Source organism: Ranitomeya variabilis, chromosome 1 (assembly GCF_051348905.1).
Source record: "Ranitomeya variabilis isolate aRanVar5 chromosome 1, aRanVar5.hap1, whole genome shotgun sequence".
Taxonomy (NCBI): domain Eukaryota; kingdom Metazoa; phylum Chordata; class Amphibia; order Anura; family Dendrobatidae; genus Ranitomeya; species Ranitomeya variabilis.
Window position 1 is genome coordinate 236483814 of NC_135232.1, and position 26590 is coordinate 236510403.

A 26590-nucleotide genomic window follows, 5' to 3' on the forward strand; every position below is an offset into this window, starting at 1 on the left:
AGGCCCATAACTTTTTAATTTCTGGTCAAAATGGCCATGTGAGGGCCAGCATTGTTTTTACCATATTGTGTCCTGGAAAATGGGAAAAAAATTCCAAGTGCAGTGAAATTGCAAAAAAACTGCAATCCCACAGTTGTTTGTTCATTTTTTTTTTACAATGTTCACTAAATGCTAAAACTGACCTGCAATTATGATTTTCCAGATCATTATTAGTTCACAGACACCAAACATGTATAGGTTCTTTTTTACTAAAGTGGTGAAAAAAATTCCAAAGTTTGTTTAAAAAAAAATTGCGCCATTTTCCGATACCTGTAGCTTCTCCCTTTTTCACACAGGGCCCTGTAGATTTGGATTTCTTTTTCCTTAAGAATAAAGACCTTCATTTAGAAACTGTATTTTGTGTTTACTTGTGTTATCTTTGTCTAATATTTAAATATTTGATGGTTTGAAACATTTAAGTGTGACAAACATGCAAAAGAATAGGAAATCATGAAGGGTGCTAACACTTTTTCATACAACTATATATCTTTTTCTGTTAAATTACAGAAAAAAGCAGGGCGCTATTTAAGTTTAGAGATGGGTGAACATGCTCAGAAAACTTTCCAGAATCTCAAATTTGGCACAAACGTAACTCATTCAGAATCATCTTTTGATTCCCAAGCATTTTCCTCAAAGTCAACTAAATTCAGGTGCAGTTCGGTAAATGATCATGATTCCACTAATGCTTTTGCTAGGACTTAGTATAGAATAGTGGTTCTGTATGATGAGTGGGGGACATGTTTTATTAAAGGAATGGGTGTGTATAGATCAGAGGAGCGGCGATTGCTCCTGCTGCTGCCAGATGTCACATAGTTAGATGGGATCCTGTCCTGTGTGAAATCGACCTTTCAGCATGTAACTAGTTTGCACTAATAGTGTTGTGCAGGCAGGAATCCACATTTCTTGCTAAATTGTTTTGGGATATTACTGTTTTGCAGTCAGAACACAGAATGTCACATTAGCTAATCAAAATAGTTTGGGGTAATATTGGGGTGCAGGCACCAGGCCCCATTTCCTAATCCAGATAATCTGGGGCTAAACTTGTGTGGCTGTCAGTACTTAGGAGGTCACATTTGCTAAACAAAATTGTTTGGGATAATAATGGGGAGTAGGCAAAAGGCCCTATTTCCTAATCAAAATCATTATGGCTAATATTGGGGAGAAGTCTAGATGCCCCATTTCATTATCAAAATCATTTGGATAATATTGGGGTGCAAGCAGTAGGTCCTATTTCCTAATAAAAATCACCAGGGCTAATATTTGGGTGGAGGCACCAGACCCCATTTCCTAACCCAAATCATATGGGCTAATACTGTGTTGCAGTCAGGACTCATGTGGCCCCATTTTCTATGCAAAATCATTTGGGCTACTATTGGGGTGCAGGCATTAAGCCCCATTTTCTAATCAAAATTATTTGAGCTAATATTGTTGTGCAGGCACACTATCTCAGAAAATAAATACTGATCGTCAATTTACTGACAAGTGACTGACAGATCTTGGCCTAGGGTTGTGAAACAGCAGGTTAAAAGATGGGAAGGGTGCATCCAACATGTGTGGGAAAAAGCGAGGTCATGGTGAAAGTGGAGAAAAGCCTTGGTGTTCGATAAGTACGTGTGTTAGGTAGTAATGTTGCTTAAAACTCCACTGGACAATCACTGGCTCATCCTATCCAAAGACAACTGACAACATTTGTTACTGGACGGGCTACTCTAGTGCTCCAGTGAATGGCAAACACTGAATTAAGTGGCCTCTCCTCCTCTTCTTCCACCTTAACATTACAAACAGTACAATATTCAATGGTGGGACAACAATTACCCTTGTTTCCCCAAGCATCACAGCTTTCTGACCTCCCAAATGACTGTGGGGATCCAAAGATGGGTGAGTCTGCAGTGCTAATTACACATTCTATTCCATGGGCACCAGAGGTCTGCTCCAAAGATTCACAGAATCTAGAGGAGGAAAGCATCTGCACCAATGCTCAAAATGTTTTCATGGGCCATATAAAATAGGTTTTGAGCAGAATCCAGACTCTCAGCTCCAGACGTTAACCCCCGGGGTGGAGGTGATTCTGATGAGACTCAGATACCTGAGGCATATGCGGACGGAACTGTGCTGTCAGGGCAGGAAGAGTAGGAGGGTGACTCTCAGGGCGAGAAGTGAGAGAACAGATAGAATGACGATGAGGTTGTAGATCCCACTTGATGTGAACCCAGAGGCACGCAGCTGAGTAGCTTAGAAGAGGAGGAGGAGAAGGAGGAAGATGAGGAGATTATATTGTGGCTTTCCACACAGACACGGAGTGATGCAACAACAAGCAATACATCCTTAGACACAACTCTGGCTGTGGCCAGCAGCAATCTCAAGTCTGCAGTTCGCAGGGGTGGCTTAGCCTGGGCCTTTTTTGAGCCCACAAAGGATGACCTAACTAACGTTATCTACCAACTTTGCAAAAAAAACAACTTAGTATCGGCAAAAATTGCAATAACATGACCACTACATGCCCACCAACCACAGATGCTGCTTATTTCTCCTCCGTCAATGTGGTAAGTATTCTCACTCATGTCTAGAGATGCTTGCTTTTTTGTTTCACCTAACACAACAAATGTTTCTCTTTTCTTTTCAATGTTCTTTTCATTGTAAGGTAATACAATTAAACAGATAGATAATAACAGTTGTGGAATAATGAATGACAGGTAAAATATAAAACTCATTTAACATTTAACAGGGAAAAGGAGTTCCCTCTCTGACGAGTCATCATCTTGAATATGAGTAATAATGAGTTATAAACCTAAGATCTGTCAATGAACAATATATATATAAACTCCTTATAGTCTAACATAATAGAAGAGAGAAGAGTAATGAGAGAAAAGAGAGAAAGTGCGGGGGCCATAAAAGGCAAGAGGAGAGGAAAGGAAATACAGGCGGGAAGAAGGGGAGGAAAGCAGGGGAGGGAGGGATGAGGGGCGAGCATCATGGGTTATGTTCCTGATTTAATTAGTCCTCAGCAGCGTCGGGTCTGGCGGGCGATCTGAAGGTCGTCCAAGGGTGCCATATTCCTGTAAACTTAGGTTGCGAGTGGTTCACTAGGGCGACCAACTCAGCCATGCGGTATAATTGGTCTATTTTCTTCAGCATTTGTTGATATGTCGGGGCACTCGTGGATTTCCAGTAGGAATTAACAATTTGGCTGCAGCTAGGATATTTTGGGCTAGAATAGTGAGCCATGCGTATTTGGGCCACACGGGGAAGTTCAAGAGCGCTATTTCTGTCGTTAATTGTATTTTTTTCCCCGTAACCTCTCCTATCAATTGTTCAGTCATTGTCCAGAAACCACGAATCCCCGGGCATGACCAGCAAAGGTGAAAGTAATCACCTTCCCCTGAGTCACATCTCCAGCAGTTAGTATGGGAGCTCACCTGCCAGGTTCGAAGCTGTGTTTGAGTGAAATACCATCTGGACACTATCTTATAAGAGTTTTCCTGGGTTTTTACACAGCTTGTAGGACCGTGTGAGCATTTATAGATGTGGGATACTTGTGCTTGTCTAAAAGTATATCCTAAATCTTGTTCCCACCTTAAAATGTAGGCTCTCTTAAGGCTTAATTTGTCTGTCAAAAGTGCTTTGTAGATTGTGGAGAGTACCTTAGGTGGTCTGGATGATTTGGCGCACAGGGTTTCGAATGAAGTAGGCTTGCGTGCAATATTCGAATAGTATTGTATTTTTTTCAATATATCTTTAAGTGATGAGTATTGTAAAAAATTGAGATTTGCCAATCCAGGCCTTTCTCGTAGCTCTGTTAGTGTAAGGAGGGTTCCCTTAGCTATCAGTTGATCTATTGGTATATTTTTAGCTCGGTTTCCAATTGAGTGGGTTATTATATCAGAAAGAATTAGCAGCGGTGACGAAGGGGGTGTTATGTGTTTTTGACCATATTTTTATGAGTGTATTGGTGAGTGGAATAGGGTGAGAGGGAAGTGGACGCCCCCCTTCTGTAGGTCAATAACAATGGCCTGAGAGGAAAGGGTGAGGTTTCATTCTCTATATCTATTGCCAGGCTTCCGTGGGATTGTCTGATTAGACTTACTGATCATGTTAGCACTGCGGCATAGTAATATTTCTTTATATCGGGGGCCCCCATTCCCCCCACGCCCCTAGGTAGTGTCAATGTGCGGAAGGCTATGCGTGGTTTTGTACTTTTCCAGATATATTTAGAGAATAGAGAGTTTATTTTGTTTAGGTACGTGGTTGGGATGTGCATGGGTAGCGTTTGAAATACATATATGAATTTGGGCAGTATCAGGCTTTTTTTTAGATTTTTCCTTCCCGTCCACGGGAGATATGGGTCTCTCCAGGATTGGATGGTTGCAGTTGCTTGCTTAAGCAGTGGGTAGTAGTTGTTTTCCAATAGCTCTTTATCTGTTCTACTTATTTTAATGCCTAAATAGTTAATGTACCTATTAGGCCATGTAAATGGGTACAGATTTTTTGCTTTTTTAAGAGTGTTTTGGGGAATATTTAGATCTAGGAAAAGTTCCCAGGTTCGAGTTCATATGAGGACATCCAGCAGGGGGCCCATCACCGCGACTCAAGATAACTACAGGACATTCCCCTGCACTCCATTCATTCCCCGGGGTTTTACATCCACGAGCACTGCATTAGCACAGCTCCTGGCTGTAAAATGATTTAACCCCCTCAGATGGATTTACATCGTGGGACGTGACTGATCATCGGAAGGTATGGGATATTGTAGTTTTTTTATTTTTCCTTTTTTACAGAATGAGGGTCTTCAGCTGGATTAAGAGAATAATAAAATATTACAACACCCTGTGTCTTTATTTCATTAAAGTACTTTGTAATAATGTGTGTGTGTTTTATTAACCATTTCGTACTATTGGATTAATAATGGATAGGTGTCATAATTGACGCCTCCCCATTATTAATCTGGCTTAATGTCACCTTACAATAGCAAGGTGACATTAACCCTTCATTACCCCATATCCCACCACTACACGGGAGTGGGAAGAGAGTGGCCAAGTGCCAGAATAGGCGCATCTTCCAGATGTGCCTTTTCTGGGGTGGCTGGAGGCAGATGTTTGTAGCCAGGGGGGGTCAATAACTATGGTCCCTCTCTAGACTATTAATATCTGCTCTCAGTCACTGGCTTTACCACTCTGGCGGAGAAAATTGTGCGGGAGCCCACGCCAATTTTTTCTGCGATTTAACCCTTTAATTTAATAGCTAGAGCCCCAAAATTTGACACACAGACACTTCTTACATTAGTGAAGAGGAATACATAATAAAAGAAGGGATATGAGATGGTTTACTGTATGTAAACCATGTCTCATATCCTGTCGGGTTTGTGAAGGAGAGAGCAAAAGCCGGCAATTAAATTAGCGGCTTTTATGCTATCTAGCGCTGCATTAAATATAAATATACATATATAGGTGTCTCACTGACATAAATACTGTATATATACACATTCTATGTGTATATATCTACTCTATTCTAACCTGTCAGTGTGATTTTACTGTACACCGCACTGAATTGCCGGCTTTTCAAAGGACACCGGTGCGTAAAAATCGGACAGAACTCGCATGGTGCGAGAGCTGTGCGATTTTTTTCTCGCACCCATTGACTTGCATTGGCGAGTCTCGTCCAAGAATCGCAGCAATACGCAGCAAGCTGCGATTTTTTTCTCAGTCCGATTTCGGCTGAGAAAAAAATCGCAAATGAAAAGACACCTATTGAATAACATTGGTCTGAGTGCAATCCGATTTTTTATGGGATGGCACTTGTCTGTTTTCCTCGCAAGTGGAAATGAGCCGTAAGAAAGGAGATCATGCTCCATTACTAACGAATTTTGTGGCCTTTTTTTTTTTTGATGTTTTCATTCTTTTTGTGAAATCGCACGTTCTTTATATTTATATTTATATTTACCTCTGTCAACCTTATCATTATGTAGTTTTAAATTTGTTCACTTTGTTGAGTTTATCACGTTTGTATCTGTATCACGTGTCCATTTTAATTGCACTCACCTGCTGTGAACATTCTTATTGCAACCTGTGTTTATGTCAGCATACTGAGGACTAAGGGCATACTTGTTGCTCGAAACGCGTCCAGTCAGGTGCTGGTTGCTCTCCGTTACCCACCATGCCGGTCATGTCTCAGCAGCATTTTAATGTGATCTAATAAAGTTTCTACATTTTATCCCCGGAGCTGGATCCACATCTTCTTTTTCTACACATCAACCAGTGTTGTGGCAGCAACACTTTGTTTCCGTGCTCGGACTGATACTTACCACATCGCACAAATGAACTAAGGGTGAGCTGAAATATACCTTTTTTTTTCTGTGTACAGACTACAGAATCACTGGCGTAGCTAGAGCTTTTGCCGCCCGGGGCTGATTCCGAGTTTGGCGCCCCCCCCCCATTGCCGTCACTCAACGCCGGGCACCGCCCCCTCAGCACTGTTTACCCATGAAATCCGGTGCCTGCGCTGTGTATCGCTGTTTGGTGCAGGCGCAGAGAGCTCTGGCCGTCTGACGTCACAGCCAGGCTTGCAGACTGCGCCTGTGCGGCCACCCACCTTGGTAATCCCAGCCCCACAGTGTGTTATGCATTATGCAGAGTGCGGGGCTGGGATTCACAAGCAGGGCGGCCGCACAGGCGCAGTGTCCAGCATTGCCCCAGTGTGTCCAGCATTGCCTTAGTGTGTCCAGCAATCTGCCCCAGTGTCCAGCATTGCCCCCAGTGTGTCCAGCATTGCCCCCAGTGTGTCCAGCAATCTGCCCCAGTGTGTCCAGCAATCTGCCCCAGTGTCCAGCATTGCCCCCAGTGTGTCCAGCAATCTGCCCCAGTGTCCAGCATTGCCCCCAGTGTGTCCAGCATTGCCCCCAGTGCGTCCAGCAATCTGCCCCCAGTGCGTCCAACAATCTGCCCCAGTGCGTCCAGCAATCTGCCCCCAGTGCGTCCAGCAATCTGCCCCCAGTGCGTCCAGCAATCTGCCCCCAGTGTGTCCAGCAATCTGCCCCCAGTGTCCAGCATTGCCCCCAGTGTGTCCAGCATTGCCCCCAGTGTCCAGCATTGCCCCCAGTGTGTCCAGCATTGCCCCCAGTGTGTCCAGCAATCTGCCCCAGTGTCCAGAATTGCCCCCAGTGTGTCCAGCAATCTGCCCCAGTGTCCAGCATTGCCCCCAGTGTGTCCAGCAATCTGCCCCAGTGTGTCCAGCATTGCCCCCAGTGTGTCCAGCAATCTGCCCCAGTGTCCAGCATTGCCCCCAGTGTGTCCAGCAATCTGCCCCAGTGTCCAGCATTGCCCCCAGAGTGTCCAGCATTGCCCCCAGTGTGTCCAGCATTGCCCCCAGTGTGTCCAGCATTGCCCCCAGTGTGTCCAGCAATCTGCCCCAGTGTCCAGCATTGCCCCCAGTGTGTCCAGCAATCTGCCCCAGCGTCCTGCATTGCCCCCAGTGTGTCCAGCATTGCCCCCAGTGCGTTCAGCAATCTGCCCCCAGTCTGTCTCCAGCATATTGCCCCCAGTCTGTCTCCAGCATATTACCCCCAGTCTGTCTCTAGCATATTACCCCCAGTCTGTCTGAGTCAGACATAAAGGAAAAAAAAAAAAAAAAGTAAAATCCTCACCTCTCCCGTTCCCAGCGCAGGTCCCGTGCACTCAGCGTCTCTCCGGCTCTGCAACGCTCAGGACAGAGAGGCTGTGATGATGACGTCATCGCACCCTCTGCCCTGAGACGTCGCAGAGTCAGAGGGTGCTGAAGACGCCGCAGCTGCCGCAGGAACCAGGAGAGGTGAGTATTAAAGGGGGGCCCAATGCCAGCGCTGGCACCGGGAGGGGGGGTCCTGGTCGTGGCGGCGGTCGGCGCCGCCCGAAGATTTAAAGGGCCCGCGTCTCTTTTTCTTTTTTTTTTTTTCTTCCTCCTCCTCCCTGGGTCGGAGCCGCCCCCGGCATTGTGCCGCCCGGGGCGGCCCGCCCCCCCCGCACCCCCCTTCCTACGCCACTGTACAGAATGCAGACAGACATACATTTTCAAAGCTTCTATACTTACATTCAGAGTCTTGTGCCCACATCCAGAGTCTTGTACCCGCATTCAGAGTCTTGAGAGCAATTAATTTCCTGTTTCCAGACCCCCTTTTATACAGCAGGCATTTTGCATGTGGTTACATCATTTTCTGGAGATAATTAGTGAGAAGTACGCATGTATATCGAACCCATTCATCCGCATGTCCTTGCATAGCAATGCGTTCCCATAGACAGTAATGCATTGTTTTGACGCACTCATCCACATGCGTATGTCTGCACATAATTGATGCCTATTTGACACCTCAAAAATGCAACATTTTGCATTCGCCGCACACCGCAAAATGATGCATGCGAACGCATCCCCATGTCCCTGCGTACACTATGTTAAAGATATGTATGCATGACTCATGCGGATCTATGCGGATCATACGCTTCGCATAGAAATGCTAATGTGAACCCGGTCTAATAAAGGCATCTGGTATATCCTTCCTCTAGTGTTAGGGTCGTGACCGACCCGTTTTAGGTTTTAAATGCATACAAATTCTACATACGTTTGTTTATTGCATCAAGACTTTTTTACTTTTTCAGGAACTTATTTTTAAACAAAATACAATAAAATAAAACTATTTTACTAAATTGTAAAATGTTCTTATTAAAATTATAACATTTGTGTTGTTGGGGTCAATTTCAACCCAGGTCTAATATAAGTCTATAATATAAAAAAACAATAATAAGTCCCAAAACTGAACTCATAAACACAATATAAACCAACAGCCCACAGCCAGCTCTACCTACAACAACTTGAGTTAGGGACATGTCCAGGCATGTATGGCCAAAGCAGCTTAGAGTTGGTACTTTGCAGAGTATACATCTCCAGTTTATACATGCAACAATGAGGAGAAGATTTGATGTAAGCCAAATTCTGGATTATATCTTAGATGATAATGAATTAGAGGACACACAGCAGCAAACTCATACAGATGAACAGGTTTCTGAGGAGGAAGATGATGTGGAGTATCAACCGGAAGACACAGACAGTTCTGATCAGTCTGATGAGGAGGTCACTGGTGCTGAAGCTGCTTCCGCTGAAAGATTCAAATCCAAAAGTGGCAAGATCAGTTGGAGCTCAGTACCTCCAGATGTACATGGCAGGGCAGATGCTGCAAATGTCATAAAAATGACCCCTGGGATCACAAGGTTTGCTGTGACAAGAGTAAGTGACATCAAGAAATGTTTTGATCTGTTTATGCCATTGTCAATAAAAAAAGGAATTATTGCTATGACAAACCTTGAAGGAAAAAAAGTCCACGGCGACATGTGGAATGACCTTCATGATGATGTCCTGGATGCCTACATTGGTGTTCTTCTCCTTGCTGGAGTGTACAAATCCAGCAATGAGGCCACTGATAGTCTCTGGGACGCATCGACAGGCAGGAATATTTTCCGGGCAACAATGTCACTTCAAATGTTTCAAATGATATCAAGAGTCCTCAGATTTGACAACAGAGACACCAGAACAAAATCTGACAAACTTGCTCCCATCAGGGATGTTTGGGAGAAATGGGTGCAGCTCCTTCCACTGATGTTCAACCCATGGCCAGAGGTGACAGTAGACGAACGTTTTCTCCCTTTCCGCGGAAAATGCCCCTTCTGGCAATACATGCCAAGTAAGCCAGGCAAATACGGCATAAAAATCTGGGCAGCCTGTGATGCAAAAACTAGCTATGCATGGAATCTACAGATTTACACAGGCAAGTCTGCAAGTGGCATCCCTGAAAAAAAAAAAAACAAGGAAAACGTGTAGTCCTCGATATGACTAGTGGACTGCAGGGTCACAACATTACTTGTGACAATTTTTTTACCAGCTATGACCTTGGACAAGAACTTCTCAGGAGGAAAATCACCATGGTGGGCACAGTGAAAAAAAACAAACCTGAGCTGCCCGCTGAATTGTTGCAGATGAAGGACAGGGCTCCACTTTCCTCAAAGTTTGTTTTTACAGACACCACCACTGCTGTTTCATACTGCCCCAAGAAACGACGGAATGTGGTACTGATGTCCACACTTCACAAAGATGCAGCTGTGTCATCAGGAAGTGACAAAAAGCCCAGAATCATCCTGGACTATAACAAAAACAAAGGAGGAGTGGACAACCTGGACAAGCTGACTGCCACCTACACTTGCCAGCGAATGACTAGGAGATGGCCAATGGTTGTATTTTACAACATCCTTGATGTGTCAGCATGCAATTAATTTGTGTTGTGGACCCACATTCACCAAGGATGGAATTCAAAGGAAAAAAACAACCGGAGGATGTTTCTTGAGGAACTAGGAAGATCCCTTGTCAAGGTGCACATTGACCAAAGGGAACGAGTGCCCCGAGACCCAGCCGCTGCAGCCTTGGTCCGACAACTCCAGAGCTCAACAAGTGCTTCGTCCACACCCACAGCAACACAAAGAGCATCATCACCAGCATCCTCCTCAACCAGGCCTGCCTCAACATCAACCACAACAGCCACAACCCCAGTGAATCCACCTGATTCTAAAAGAAAGAGGTGTCAGGTCTGCCCTAGCAATAAGGACAGAAAGACAAACACATCGTGCTTCGCCTGCAAAAAATACCTCTGCAAAGAACACACAAAAAGTGTCACTTTTTGCCACACATGCATCTAAATACTAATGCATCTAAAAACTAGTACTTGATTTCTGTTGATTTGATTTGCTTGATTGATTGTTGTTTGTTTGTTTGACCTAGAAAAGCTACTTTTTATTATTATTGCTATTAATGTTAATATAATTTTCATCTTTTATTTGTATTAAAGTTCTATAAAAAAAAAATCTGTTTTTTGCCTTTTTCATAAAGTAGTTAGATATGGGTCAAATTTGACCCGTAACACCATAGATGTTACTAGAGTTAATAATATAAAATATATATATGTATATATTTTTTTACATTTAAGAAATGTGTTCTAAAACCCTTCAGTAATAGTCAGGTAATATAACAAACTTTTTTAGGTTTATATTATTCTCTTGAGGTTCATTTGACAATATTTTTATGTTGAAAATGAAGGGTATGCTCTCAAATGAAAGGCCCAGGGGGCCACAACAGAAATATTAAAATCAATCCTTCCATGGATGAGAAACCCTAACAAGGTAACTAAGAGGTAAGAAACAAATTGGATCATAAATAACTGTTTTTAGGGTATCCTAGGGGTGATTTAAGACACGGGTCAAAACTGACCCGTTAACATACGAAAGAGTAACAGAAAGCTAACACTAGAGGAACGATATTCATTGATACTATATTGGATTTTCAATTGAAAACATAGACATCCATATTTGTGGAAAAGGTGAATCATTTTCTATAAACCCTCTGATGTCCAAAACTGTCTAATGTAGATAGACAAAAATGAGAAAATACTAAAATGTTCCGAATGATGAGAAGGAAAGTTGCCCAATTATTTTAAGAGCTTTTAAAAAAAACATAGTTTTGCATCAAACTCCCCATGTGAAAATGAGAGGTTTATCTTCAGCATCTCTGCCTCAGATCACTGTCTATGCTCTGACACTGCAACTCAGTAATTATTTAGTCCAGGGATAATCCTTTGTGCCATTGACCTCCGAGAATTTAGCAAAAACAGGATTGGGATCAAAGGACAAGAGGCAGTCTCTTAATCCTCCTAAGTGCAAGTCCATCTTAATCTTGCATTTTGTCAGGAAAATCTCAGCAAATATGCTTTCAACTCTCAGACTAAAGTTTTAAGCAGCCAAACTCTTAGTGCTCCAAATAAACTAGACAATGAACAAAAGCACAGTATTATTTATTCCATTGCAAGTAAATTATGCACAGTAAAATACTAAATATACATTATTTTTTCCATAAAAGTACAGTGCAGACCAAAAGTTTGGACACACCTTCTCAATTAAAGATTTTTCTGTATTTTCATGACTATGAAAATTGTACATTCACACTGAAGGCATCAAAACTATGAATTAACACATGTGGAATTAAATACTTAACAAAAAAGTGTGAAACAACTGAAAATACGTCTTGTGTTCTAGGTTCTTCAAAGTAGCCACCTTTTGTTTTGATGACTGCTTTGCACACTCTTGGCATTCTCTTGATGAGCTTAAAGAGGTCGTCACCAGGAATGGTCTTCCAACAATCTTGAAGGAGTTCCCAGAGATGCTTCACACTTGTTGACATTTTGCCTTTCTGTGGTCCAGCTCACCCCAAACCATCTCGACTGGGTTCAGGTCTGGTGACTGTTGAGGCCACGTCATCTGGCGTAGCACCCCATCACATTCCTTCTTGGTCAAATAGCCCTTACACAGCCTGGGGGTGTGTTTGGGGTCATTGTCCTGTTGAAAAATAAATGATGGTCCAACTAAACACAAACCGGATGGAATAGCATGCCGCTGCAAGATGCTGTGGTAGCCATGCTGGTTCAGTATGCCTTTAATTTGGAATAAATCCCCAACAGAGTCACCAGCAAAGCACCCCCACACATCACACCTCCTCCTCCATGCTTCACGGTGGGAACCAGGCATGTAGAGTCCATCCGTTCACCTTTTCTGCGTCGCACAAAGACACGGTGGTTGGAACCAAAGATCTCAAATTTGGACTCATCAGACCAAAGCACAGATTTCCACTGGTCTAATGTCCATTCCTTGTGTTCTTTAGCCCACACAAGTCTCTTCTGCTTGTTGCCTGTCCTTAGCAGTAGTTTCCTAGCAGCTATTTTACCATGAAGACCTGCTGCACAAAGTCTCCTCTTAACAGTTGTTGTAGAGATGTGTCTGCTGCTAGAACGCTGTATGGCATTGACCTGGTCTCTAATCTGAACTGCTGTTAACCTGCGATTTCTGAGGCTGGTGACTCAGATAAACTTATCCTCAGAAGCAGATGTGACTCTTGGTCTTCCTTTCCTGGGGCGGTCCTCATGTGAGCCAGTTTCTTTGTAGCGCTTGATGGTTTTTGCCACTGCACTTGGGGACACTTTCAAAGTTTTCCCAATTTTTCGGACTGACTGACCTTTATTTCTTAAAGTAATGATGGCCACTCGTTTTTCTTTACTTAGCTGCTTTTTCTTGCCATAATACAAGTACTAACAGTCTATGCAGTAGCACTATCAGCTGTGTATCCACCAGACTTCTGCACAAAACAACTGATGGTCCCAACCCCATTTATAAGGCAAGAAATCCCACTCATTAAACCTGACAGGGCACACATGTGAAGTGAAAACCATTCCTGGTGACTACCTCTTGAAGCTCATCAAGAGAATGCCAAGAGTGTGCAAAGCAGTCATCAAAGCAAAAGGTGGCTACTTTGAAGAACCTAGAATATGAGACATAATTTCAGTTGTTTCACACTTTTTTGTTAAGTATATCATTCCACATGTGTTAATTCATAGTTTTGATGCCTTCAGTGTGAATGTACAATTGTCTTAGTCATAAAAATACCGAAAAATCTTTAAATGAGAATGTGTCCAAACTTTTGGTCTGTACTGTTTATAACATAATATTAGATGTAGGCCTCTAAAAATTATTAAGTGGGCATCATAAACACAATCAGAAAATTTATAACAAGGGTAGCATGATCTCCCTGTTGATATGGTGGTGGTGGAGCAGGAGGAGGATAACACAAAAAAGACAAAACCCTGAAGCATATACCCATGTTTGAGTGGGATGGGTTGCATGGGAATATACAAGAAAAAACATATAAACTGGATTTGAATTTATGTTCCTCTGCTGTTATCCGGTGGTTTTGAGAAGTTTGGGCCAATCCAGCCCTTTTTCATTTTGTTAAGAGTCAGCCTGTTAGCGTTTTCAGTTCACAGGAAGATGCGCCTATTGGTAATAATACCCCTGGCGGCACTAAAAACACGCTCTAACAAAACGCTAGCATCAGGGCAGGCAAGGACCTCCAAGGTGTAGAGAGATAGTTCATGCCATGTGTCTAGCTTGGATAACCAATAGTTGTAAGGCACAGAGGAATCATGGAGGAAGCTGGTATGGTTGGCAACGTACTCCTTCAGCATCTTCCAAAATTTTTCCCTTCTTGTCAGAGAACCCTGCTCATCAGGGTCTGGGAGATGGGAGGATCTGAGAAAACTGTCCCAGACATTTGATAGTGTTCCCCTGCCTCTGCTGCAACTGGTGTGTGTCTCCTTTGTCTCTACTTCTTGGTTGTCAAGAAACTATGAACTCTGCCTCCAGTGTTGTCACATGGGAATTTTTTAAATAATTCTTCAACTAGGGCCTTCTAGTACTGCAACGTATTGTTAGACCTCTCTGCCACGTGAAGAAGAGATGTAAAGATCTCCTTGTAGCTTAGGTCTAGAAGGGTGATCAAACTGTAATTAGCATGGGCCAAACTGACTGACATCCATATCCACTCATCAGCTGTTATGTGCGGAGGTTGACCAGAATACCAACGTACAAGTTGCAGCTGGTATTTAATTACTGCCCTCTGCTGCTCACAAATCCTTGCCAATATATGTAACAATGAGTTTCAGCGTGTGGTGACATTGCACCCTAGTCGGTGAGCTGGAAGTTGAAAACAGTTCTGCAGTGCTGCCAGGGCAGCAGAAGATGTAGCTGACTTGCAGAAATGGGCCCCCAAGCAGCATACTTTCACAAGTAGCTAAGGGAGATCTGGGTAGGTTTTGAGAAACCGCTGAACCACTAAGTTGAGCACATCGGCCAAGCATGGTACATGTGCAATGTTGCCAAGCTTCATTGCCAACACCATGTTACAGCCATTGTAACACATGACCATGCCTGAATGTAGGTTCACAGATCAGTCCGGTCTGTTAGACCTTTCAACAACTCTGCTGCAGTGTGCAGTTTGTCACCTAAGCAGATTAGCTTCAGCAGAGCCTGTTGCTGCTTGGTCGAGGCAGTACCGCAGTGTTTCCAGCCTGCTACTGATGTTGATATTTCTGAGATGGAGGGTGACAAGGATGAGGTACAGGAACTGCTGTAGAAGGTGGGGGAAACCCTGATTGAACCAGGGCCTGCAATCCTCAGTGTTTTGAGCATGTGTTCCATCCCAGGGTCAGACTGGATTCCGGCTTCCTCAATATTCACCTAGTGTGCCATCAGTGAAAAAAGCATCCCTCGACACAAGCACTTATCCATGTTTCTGTGTTTAAGTCGACTTTCCCAGTTACAGCGTTGGTCAGGGCACGGCTGATGTTATTGAACATGTGCTTGTGTATGGCAAACACGGCACCCCAGGAGAAATATTGGCTGCTGGGGAATGAGTAACGATGGATGGCTGCAGCCATGAGGTTGCAGAGAGCTTACATCTCCAGAAGCCGAAACAGCAATATTTCCAGGGAAATCAGTCTGGAAATGTTGGTGTTTAGTATTGTGGCCTGTGGGTGGCTGCTTATTGATGCTTGCTTTCCAAAGACTGTGGTAGGGACAACTGAGTGCTACGCTGGGACTAGGACATGGACATGGTTGCAAGTGAGCAATGATAGGTGCAGGGTGGAAGGCATCACGGACATCATCTGCATCATGGACAGGGGATTGGCGTGCATGTAGAACAGGGGAAGTGGCAGTGGTGTCACCCACAAACATAGTTTCTGGACCCTGGCATTGGCCCAACTAGGCGGGTGCTTTGCTGTCATGTGCCTTATAATGCTAGTGGTCATCAGGCTGGTAGTTGTGGTGCCCCTGCTGATACTGGCATGGCAGATATTGCAAATGGATTTTTTTGTTAACTGGACTTTGTTTAAAAAGTACCAGACTTGGGACACCTAACCCTTGGCCTGGCAACTTCACTCATGTTGGTACTCTGGGGAGCAGTTGCCTTGTGTCTCTGGCCACCCTACTACCTCTTCCTGCCTTTGTGGTGCTGTGGATCCCTCCCCTTGTGCACTGATGTCGTTGCTCTGCATCTCACCTTCCCAGGTTGGGTCAATGACTTTATTTTCCATCATTTTGTCTTCCAATTCAACATCCTGATCCTCCTCCTGATTTGCTGACTTAACAACAACACTTGTTGGCAATTGTGTCTCATCATCATCCACCTCTTGTGACTGTAATTGCATCGCCTATTTGTGAGTGAGGATACTCAAATATTTGGGCATCGCTACTTGCAATCTACTCATGTCCCGCTTGAAACAGGCAAGGCGAGAGGCCAGAATCTATGCATGGAAATGTGAACAGCGGTTCAGAGTGTCCAAGTGTGGGATCACTTCTCTCCAGGCACTCAGCATGGTGGAAGAAAGGAGGATCAGGGTGAGGATTATGTGGTCCAGAATCAAGGCCACTGAGTCTGGACCATGTGGAAGACAGAGAGGTGCTGGAAAACTGACTGTAAGCATTATCTGCTATCCATCCAACAACCTTTTCACACTGGTCTGACTTCAAGAGTGGTGTTCCGCTTTCCCCTACCAAGTGGGACAGGAAGCTAGACAGAGATGATGTGTGTGTTTGATGTGTTCCTGCATCAGGCATAGTTTCACCTTACCCACAGCCTTGGCCTCTGTGTTCACCATCAGCATCACGTCCACTTCCTTGTCCTTTACCACAAGTCTTGTTAATTTTAAATTACTTATGAAATATGCCTGTTGAGAAAACTTAGCATGATTAGTATTGCAGGAAAATTTGCCCACCTCAGATAGACTTGTTACAGTGCAGGATTAATATAGTGATGCTATTAATCAAGAGTAGGAGTGATCAGAATGACTAGGCACAACTGCATTGCTCTGGGACTATCAATAGATGCTGGCTCCAGGACCTCGGGTGCCACTCCACATAAAGTCTAATAGTGAAACTCCGTATGAAAATATGAAGGAGAAGTGGTACAGGCACTCACCATCCCATTTATGTCCTTTATTTGCAAATCTCATAAAAAGAGAAAGGAAGTGTGAAGAGGAGATGCAACAGATGATGTCCGTTTCACGCCGGTGTGCGCTTCTACGGATCCTCCATGCGACCAGTAGAAGTGCACAAAGGCACAAAATGGCTATCGTCCAGGGCGCGTCTGAGGGTGAGTATATTCCTATTAGGTATATATTCACCCTCGGACGCACCCTGCTTCTTTCCGGCAGCCTTCCTTCCTAAGAATGAGCGCGTGAAGGACCTTAGATGACGTCGCGGCTTGTCCATGTGACCGCTCGCGGCCAATCACAAGCCGCGACGTCACCGCAGGTCATTCACACGCTTATTCTTAGGAAGGAAGCCTGCCGGTTAGTACCAGGGTGCGTCTGAGGGTGAGTATATCAATATTTTTTATTTTGATTCTTTATTTTACACTTAAATATGGATTCCGATACCGATTCCTGATATCGCAAACATATCGGAACTCGGTATCGGAATTCCGATACCAGATTCAGAAGATCGCCGACGTCATGGCCAACAACACACAGGGGTTGGGTCGGGTTTCATGAAACCCGACTTTGCCAAAAGTCGGCGACTTCTGAAATGGCCGACCCGTTTCGCTCAACCCTAAACCTGACATTAAATTCATCCATTGGTTGTATACATTATTGTTTTGAAAGCTGAAACCCTCCGAAATGTGGTTTAGGTTATGATAATAAATTGGCATCAATGTAGAAGTATTGATCAGTTAATGGACACAGAATGGTCAGATTTTGGCAAGACAAAAGTTTTGTCGCCCACAGAAAGTAATGTGATATTCAAACAAATAATTAACTTAAAATACAAATATATGTTGCATTACATTGGTGAATAAAGTTGTGGTGCTATTAGAGTCATATTTAATTTTTTGTGTGACTTCCATGAGCTTGAATGACTGCATTCATGCGGTTCAACAATGCTTCATACAATTTATTCTATTTATTCATCAGGAATAGCAAAGAATGCAGTCTTACATGCCTCCCAGAGTTCATCTAGATTCTTTGGTTTTGTCTTCCAAGCTTCCTCTTTCATCCTACCCCAAACATGCTCAATGATGTTCATGTTTGGTGACTGGACTGGCCAGTCCTTGAGCACCTTGATCTTTTTTGCCTGGAGGAACTTTGTTGTAGAGATGGATGCATGAGATGGAGCACCATCCTTCTGCAGAATTTGACCCCTTTTATGATTTGGAATATAAGAGGTAGCTAATACTTCTTGATATTTTAGGCTATTGATATTGCCTTTCAATTTGCAAACGTTTTACACAGCCCCATACTGAATGTAACCCCAGACCATGATCTTTCCACCACCAAATTTAACTGTTTTCTGGGTGTATTTTGGATCCATACGGCTCCAGCAGGTCTCCTGCAGTATTTGCGGTGGCTGTGGTGTAATTCTACTGAAGATTCATCAGAGAAATCCACCTTCTGCCACTTTTCCAGAGTCCATCTGTTTAGCAGGCTGTGGGACTTTGCAAATGCCACACGGTTTTTTATTTGCCTTTTGTTTAGTGCTGGCTTCTGGGCACTGATTCGACCATGGAGGCCATTTCGAGACAGGATCCTACAAACTGTTCTAGTTGACACAGGGACTTGAGGTAACCAGGCCTGTTGGAGCTCTGCTGCAGTGTAAGAGGGGTTTGCTTTGGATTTTCTAACCAACAAACATTCCTCCTGAGCAGTTGTCTTGCGGGGTCTGCCGGACTTGGGCTTGTCAAACACATCTCCAGTCTCTTCTAATCTTTTTTTAATTCTTTGTACTTGACGCTGAGACACATTAAAGGTACCAGCCATTTCTGCAGTGGATCTCGTCTTCAGCCTCTTGATAATCCAGGCTTTGGTCGCAGGGTGGATTTTCGGCATGTTGTCAAAGCTCAAGTTGCAGTTCAAGTGAAGGTCTGGGGTGCTGGGTTTCTTTTTATACACACACACATTAATTAACAGATCATTTACTGAGCACAGGTGAGGATGTAAACTAGGATTGGGTGCATTATATGACCAGTTGACAAAACTTTTGTCTTGCCAAAATCTGACCATTCTGTGTCTATTAACTGATCAATATTTCTGCATTGATGCCAATTTATTTTCTTAATCTAAACCACATTTCAGAGGGTTTCAGCTTTCAAAAGAATAATTTATACAACCAATGGATGAATTTAACGTTAGGTTATATGCTTTTATTTACATAACATGGCTAAGCGACATAACTTCTGTCAGGGAGTGTATATCTTATCAATTGGAGATGGAGTCCTATAACTTCAACCTTCAGCAATCAGCTCATTTTAGCTCTGAAGGTGGCCACATCTAAACACTGAATGGAACCTAACAGTACAGTTCTGTTGAATGGGTATAGCTAACTCCTGAGTATTTCGGCTTGTCCGCTATTAATTTCAATACCTGACATTCAGTACCCAGGAATGGCCACTACACAGAGAAAAAACTGTGCTGTTCAGCATTGTTCATTGTCTAAATCTGGCCACCACTGGAGCTGACAAAAGCTTAATGATGGTGGAGGCAGGATATGTTATTAATGACCTATCCTTTGGATAGGTAGCCTATATAAAATGCTTGGATGGCTAATTTGAGGAAAACATGCCTGCTTTCTTCCATCATGCCAATCCATTGATTTCAACTTTAAGTATAAGGAGTTGAGCTATAATACCATAGACACAATCTATTATATATTGAATATACTTCACTGTATTTAAAACAAAACCATTAATAATTTGTTGTATTCTCTTTAAAGAATAAAAAATTGATTATTCTGGGTGTGACTAGTACAGTACAGTATACAAATAAATTGATGGTTATTTATTTCTTCTGTATTACTTCTGCACTGTTCCTCAAATTTTGTGTTTCAGTAAGTTGATCTTAATAAAGTAAGTTGTCTGTTTAAATATGGCCAAAATTATTGTCATTAAACTGATTAGCGATCAATGTTCCAACTGCTAAAATAAATATTAATGCTCTCTTTGATCTGACCCCATGCAGTGAATTTGCTGAGAGCTAAAGACCCCAAACACATCTAACCTTGCTCTTTTTACTGCTACATTTAATTTCTCATGTCGAGGGCTTGCAGAGCTACTTAATGTGTGCTTAATAATATAATGGAAAAGGTTTTATGTGGGTTCAGGAAACCAGAGAATTGTTTAATTGCTTGCCTTCCTAATGGAAACAGTGTGGGATTTAATCATTTACATTTTCATACCGCACAGTTATGAACAAAACCAGAATATGACATTTTCTTAAAACACATCATAGAAATATAAGACTGAAACTTTGATGAATTAACTCTGCTCGTAGCAAGGTAACATATATCGTATGTATAATAAATTACAGCTGGAACAGAAGTCCATTTGCTTTTAAGATTTGGATTACATAACGATTTTGACAACACAAAAAATCATTGATAGATTGAATTAAAGTACAGCTTCAGGATCTTTTTTATTGCAGCACTGGAGTGGTGCTTTAAATCTAAGCCCTCTTTCCTCCAGTCTTATATTCACCCTCCAGCATCTTCATCTGTTATCTCCGCCACTCCTGTTGGTCTCCAGCAGTCCGTGATCTGCCGGATTACTCCAGTGTTTCATGGAGGGAGCCAGAGGTCACAACTCAATACAAGCCCTCATTCTGGTTAGATTGCATTGAGAGCTTGTGACGTAGATTCTGACTTCCGACTAGTCAGAAGCTTTTTTCACAAGACAGCACCTCGGGTCCAGAGCAGAAATAAAAAAAAAAAGTTGAAGACATGGGAATGTGAGTATGAGACAGGGGCAGGGGACTTAGATGTAAAGCTCCTCTCCGGCGCTGGAAAAAAAACAAACATTGGAGTGGTGCTTTAAATCTCAAATATTAGAGTATATTTGCTAATATAAGAGGCATATCCTGAAGGACTTAGGCCCCAATACATAATCTGTAGCACCCCCCAACTACTATATGCAAATTATAATACCTATGTGGCAGAAGAGCTTCATTACTTTCTTAGCACCATTGTGCAACTGCTCCTTTCATTCATGTGAATGTGGTTATTTTGACAACTTTAACATGGATTTCTGCAAGTCCCATTTACAAGAATGGCTCAGTGACAGACAAGTCTGCAACAAATCTGCCATATATGAATATATTAACAAAATAATAATATACTAGCTTAAAGTTGCACTCTGCAACGCTATAGCATGTAGATATGAAATATATAAAATTAGAATTGCATTACTACTCTAGAAAATAGGAAAAAAACTAAGGAACTTAGCGTATAAATTGGCCAATGCATGTGTGCCCAGCAGCCATGACAAGCATGGACTGTGCCCCAACTTAGTAATATTATATTTGTCTTCTATCCCGGTATATACAGTCATGGCCAAAAGTTTTAACCCATTCATGACCTTGGGATTTTCTGTTTTTCCGTGTTTGTTTTTCACTCCCCTCCTTCCCAGAGCCATAACTTTTTTATTTTTTCATCAATATGGCCATGAGAAGGCTTATTTTTTGCAGGACGAGTTGTCCTTTTGAACGACATCATTGGTTTTACTATGTCGTATACTAGAAAATGGGAAAAAAATTCCAAGTGCGGTGAAATTGCAAAATAAAGTGCAATGCCACGGGTGTTTTTTGTTTGGCTTTTTTTCTAGGTTCACTAAATGCTAAAACTGACCTGATATTATGATTCTCCAGGTCATTACGAGTTCATAGACACCAAACATGTCTAGGTTATTTTTTATCTAAGTGGTGAAACAAAATTCCAAACTTTGCTACAAAAAAAGAATTGCACCATTTTACAATACCCGCAGCGTCTCCATTTTTGTTTTGATATGGGGTCGGGTGAGGGCTTACTTTTTGCGTGCCGAGCTGATGTTTTTAGCTATATTATTTTGGTGCAGATACGTTCTTTTGATCGCCCGTTATTGCATTTTAATGCAATGTCGTGGCGACCAAAAAAACGTAATTTGGGCGTTTCTAATTTTTTTCTCACTACGCCGTTTAGCGATCAGGTCAATCTTTTTTTTATTGATAGATCGGGCGATTCTGAATGCGGCGATACCAAATATGTGTATGTTTGATTTTATTTTTATTGTTTTATTTTGAATGAGGTGAAAGGGCGGTGATTTAAACTTTTATATTTTTTTATTTATTTCATGTTTTTTTAACAATTTTTTTTTTTACTTTTGCCATGCTTCAATTTCCTCCATGGGAGGCCAGAAGCTGGCATAGCCTGATTGGCTGTGCTACATAGCAGCGATCCTCAGATCGATCCTTTGTAGCTGAATTACAGGCTTGCTATGAACGCCAACCACAGGGTGGCGCTCACAGAAAGCTGGCATCAGCAACCATAAGAGACCTCTGGTTACTATGCCGACGCATCGCTGACCCCCGATCTTGTGACGGGGGTCGGCGATGCGCGCATTTCCGGATGGATGGCAGGAAGCGGTAGTGAAACGCCGCTGTCAGCGTTTGACAGCGGCATTTAACTAGTTAATAGTATGTATTGGAACAACACACAAAAAAAAAAAACACAGAAAAAAATGACGATTTGGACATACTTTCATACAAATTCAAAATAATCTACCAGACCAAATTGCTGGCACCCTCAAAAGAATATTTGGTTGTACACCCTTTGAAATTATTTTGAAACTATATAACATTTTAATTTAATAAAAAATAGACCTGGCTGCAATCGTGCAACCAGGCTCAGATTAAGGCTATGGTTACATGATCAGTATTTGGTCAGTATTTGACACCATTATTTGTAAGCCAAAAGTAGGAGTGGGTGATAAATGCAAAAGTGGTGCACTGGTTTCTTTCATACTTACCCTCTGTTTGTTCCTGAGCTAAAATACTTACCAAATACTGCCTACACTGCCTGTAGTTTGGGCAGTATAAATAGACTGACAGGTTCCCTTTAATCACATCAGCATGTCGTTTCCCTACATTGGAGTGATTTTGAATGTTTTCTCATTTATAAATGCGCTATTGTCATTCTATTTTATTATGTATCAGTGATTTACATCACTTCACTGTCATTGAAAAAAATTCAAAAGAAACATTGGAAGTCATTTACAGTATATTCAGTTATGATCTGCACATTTCGGCAGGTAAAAATAAATTGACCTACTGAACCTGATAATTTTTGCAGGCTATGCATACGAAAGCATGCTTTATGCCATTTTATGTGGATGAATAGAAATTGGTTGCAGAATTCTAATTTAGTTCACCAGCAACCAGTCAAGTATGATTTCTTAACCCCTTTGCTCCCAAGGGTGGTTTGCACGTTAATGACCAGGCTAATTTTTACAATTCTGACCGCTGTCCCTTTATCAGGTTATAACTCTGGAATGCTTCAACGGATCTTGGCGATTCTGACACTGTTTTCTCGTGAGATATTGTACTTCATGATAGTGGTAAAATTTATTCGCTATAACTTGCGTTTATTTGTGAAAAAAATGGAAATTTGGCAAAAATTTAGAAAATTTCGCAATTTTACAACTTTGAATTTTTATGCCCTTAAATCACAGAGATATGTCACGCAAAATACTTAATAAGTAACATTTCCCACATGTCTACTTTACATCAGCACAATTTTGGAACCAACATTTTTTTTGTTAGGGAGTTATAAGGGTTAAAAGTTGACCAGAAATTTCTCATTTTTACAACACCATTTTTTTTAGGGACCACATCTCATTTGAAGTCATTTTGAGGGGTCTATATGATAGAAAATACCCAAGTGTGACACAATTCTAAAAAACGCACCCCTCAAAGTGCTCAAAACCACATTCAAGAAGTTTATTAACCCTTCAGGTGTTTCACAGGAATTTTTGGAATGTTTAAATAAAAATGAACATTTAACTTTTTTCACACAAAATTTATTTCAGCTCCAATTTTTTTTATTTTACCAAGGGTAACAGGAGAAAATGGACCCCAAAACTTGTTGTACAGTTTGTCCTGAGTACGCTGATACCCCATATGTGGGGGTAAACCACTGTTTGGGCGCATGGCAGAGCTCGGAAGGAAAGGAGCGCCATTTTACTTTTCAATGCAAAATTGACTGGAATTGAGATGGGACGCCATGTTGCGTTTGGAGAGCCCCTGATGTGCCTAAACATTGAAATTCCCCACAAGTGACACAATTTTGGAAAGTAGACCCCCTAAGGAACTTATCCAGATGTGTGGTGAGCACTTTGACCCACCAAGTGCTTCACAGAAGTTTATAATGCAGAGCCATAAAAATAAAAAATCATATTTTTTCACAAAAATGATCTTTTCGCCCCCAATTTTTTATTTTCCCAAGGGTAAGAAAAGAAATTGGACCCCAAAAATTGTTGAACAATTTGTCCTGAGTACGCTGATACCCCATATGTGGGGGTAAACCATTGTTTGGGCGCATGGCAGAGCTCGGAAGGGAAGGAGCGCCATTTGACTTTTCAATGCAAAATTGACTGGAATTGAAATGGGACGTCATGTTGCGTTTGGAGAGCCCCTGATGTGCCTAAACATTGAAACCCCCCACAAGTGACACCAGTTTGGAAAGTAGACCCCCTAAGGAACTTATCTAGATGTGTGGTGAGCACTTTGACCCATTAGGTGATTCACAGAAGTTTATAATGCAGAGCCGTAAAAATCATATTTTTTCACAAAAATGATATTTTCGCCCCCAATTTTTTATTTTCCCAAGGGTAAGAGAAGAAATTGGACCCTAAAAATTATTGTGCAATTTGTCCTGAATACGCTGATACCCCATATGTGGGGGTAAATGACTGGGCGCATGGCAGAGCTCAGAAGGGAAGGAGTGCTGTTTGACTTTTCAATGCAAAATTGACTGGAATTGAGATGGGACACCATGTCGCGTTTGGAGAGCCCCTGGAGATACCCCATATGTGGGGGGAACCAATTTTTGAGGGCATGGCAAAGCTCGGAAGGGAAGGAGCACCATTTGGAATGCAGACTTAGATGGATTGGTCTGCAGGCGTCACGTTGCATTTGCAGAGACCCTGATGTACCCAAACAGTACAAACCCCCCACAAGTGACCCCATATTGGAAACTAGACCTCCCAAGGAACTTATCTAGATGTGTTGTGAGAACTTTGAACCCCCAAGTGTTTCACTACAGTTTATAACGCAAAGCCGTGAAAATAAAAAAAATTTTTTTTCAGAAAAATGATTTTTTAGCCCCCAGTCTTTTATTTTCCCAAGGATAACAAGAGAACTTGGACCCCAAAATTTGTGGTCCAGTTTGTCCTGAGTATGCTGATACCCCATATGTGAGGGAGAACCACTGTTTGGGCGCATGGCAGAGCTCAGAAGGGAAGGAGCGCCATTTGGAATGCAGACTTAGATGGATTGGTCTGCAGGCGTCACGTTGCATTTGCAGAGCCCCTGATGTACCCAACCAGTACAAACCCCCCACAAGTGACCCCATATTGGAAACTAGACCTCCCAAGGAACTTATTTAGATGTGTTGTGAGAACTTTGAACCCCCAAGTGTTTCACTACAGTTTATAACGCAGAGCCGTGAAAATAAAAATTCCTTTTTTTTTTCAGAAAAAAGATTTTTTAGCCCCCAGTTTTTAATTTTCCCAAGGATAACAAGAGAATTTGGACCCCAAAAGTTGTTGTCCAATTTGTCCTGAGTATGCTAATACCCCATATGTGAGGGGGAACCACTGTTTGGGTGCATGGCAGAGCTCGGAAGGGAAGGAACGCCATTTGGAATTTGGAATGCAGACTTAGATGGATTGGTCTGCAGGAGTCACGTTGCATTTGCAGAGCCCTTGATGTACCCAAACAGTACAAACCCCCAACAAGTGACCCCATATTGGAAACTAAACCTCCCAGGGAACTTATCTAGATGTGTTGTAAGAACTTTGAACCCCCAAGTGTTTCACTACAGTTTACAGCGCAGAGCCGTGAAAATAAAAAACCTTTTTTTTCCCAAAAAAATGATTTTTAGCCCGCCAAATTTTTATTTTTCCAAGGATAACAAGAGAACTTCGACCCCAAAAGTTGTTGTAAAATTTGTCCCAAGTATGCTGATACCCCAAATGTTGGAGTAAACCCCTGTTTGGGCACACGGGAGAGCTCGGAAGGGAAGGAGCACTGTTTTACTTTTTCAACGCAGAATTGGCTGGAATTGAGATCGGATGCCATGTCGCGTTTGGAGAGCCCCTGATGTGCCTGAACAGTGGAAACTCCCCAATTCTACCTGAAACCCTAATCAAAACACACCCCTAACTCAAATCCCAACGGTAACCCTAACCACACCCCTAACCCTAACACACCCCTAACTCTAATCCAACCATAATCCCAAACGTAAATGTAATCCAAACCCTAACTTTAGCCCCAACCCTAGCCCTAACCATAACCCTAGCCCTAACCCTAGCCCTAACCCTAACCCTAGCCCTAACCCTAACCCTAACCCTAGCCCTAACCCTAGCCCTAATGGGAAAATGGAAATAAATACATTTTTTTAATTTTATTATTTTTCCCTAACTAAGGGAATGATGAAGGGGGGGTTGATTTACTTTTATAGCATTTTTTATATCGGATTTTTATGATATGTTATGTTATGATATGTTTAATTATTGTATTATTGTTATCGTTGTTACTTAGGACTGTTGTGTTTGAAACTGTAAATATGTTTACGCTATAAAA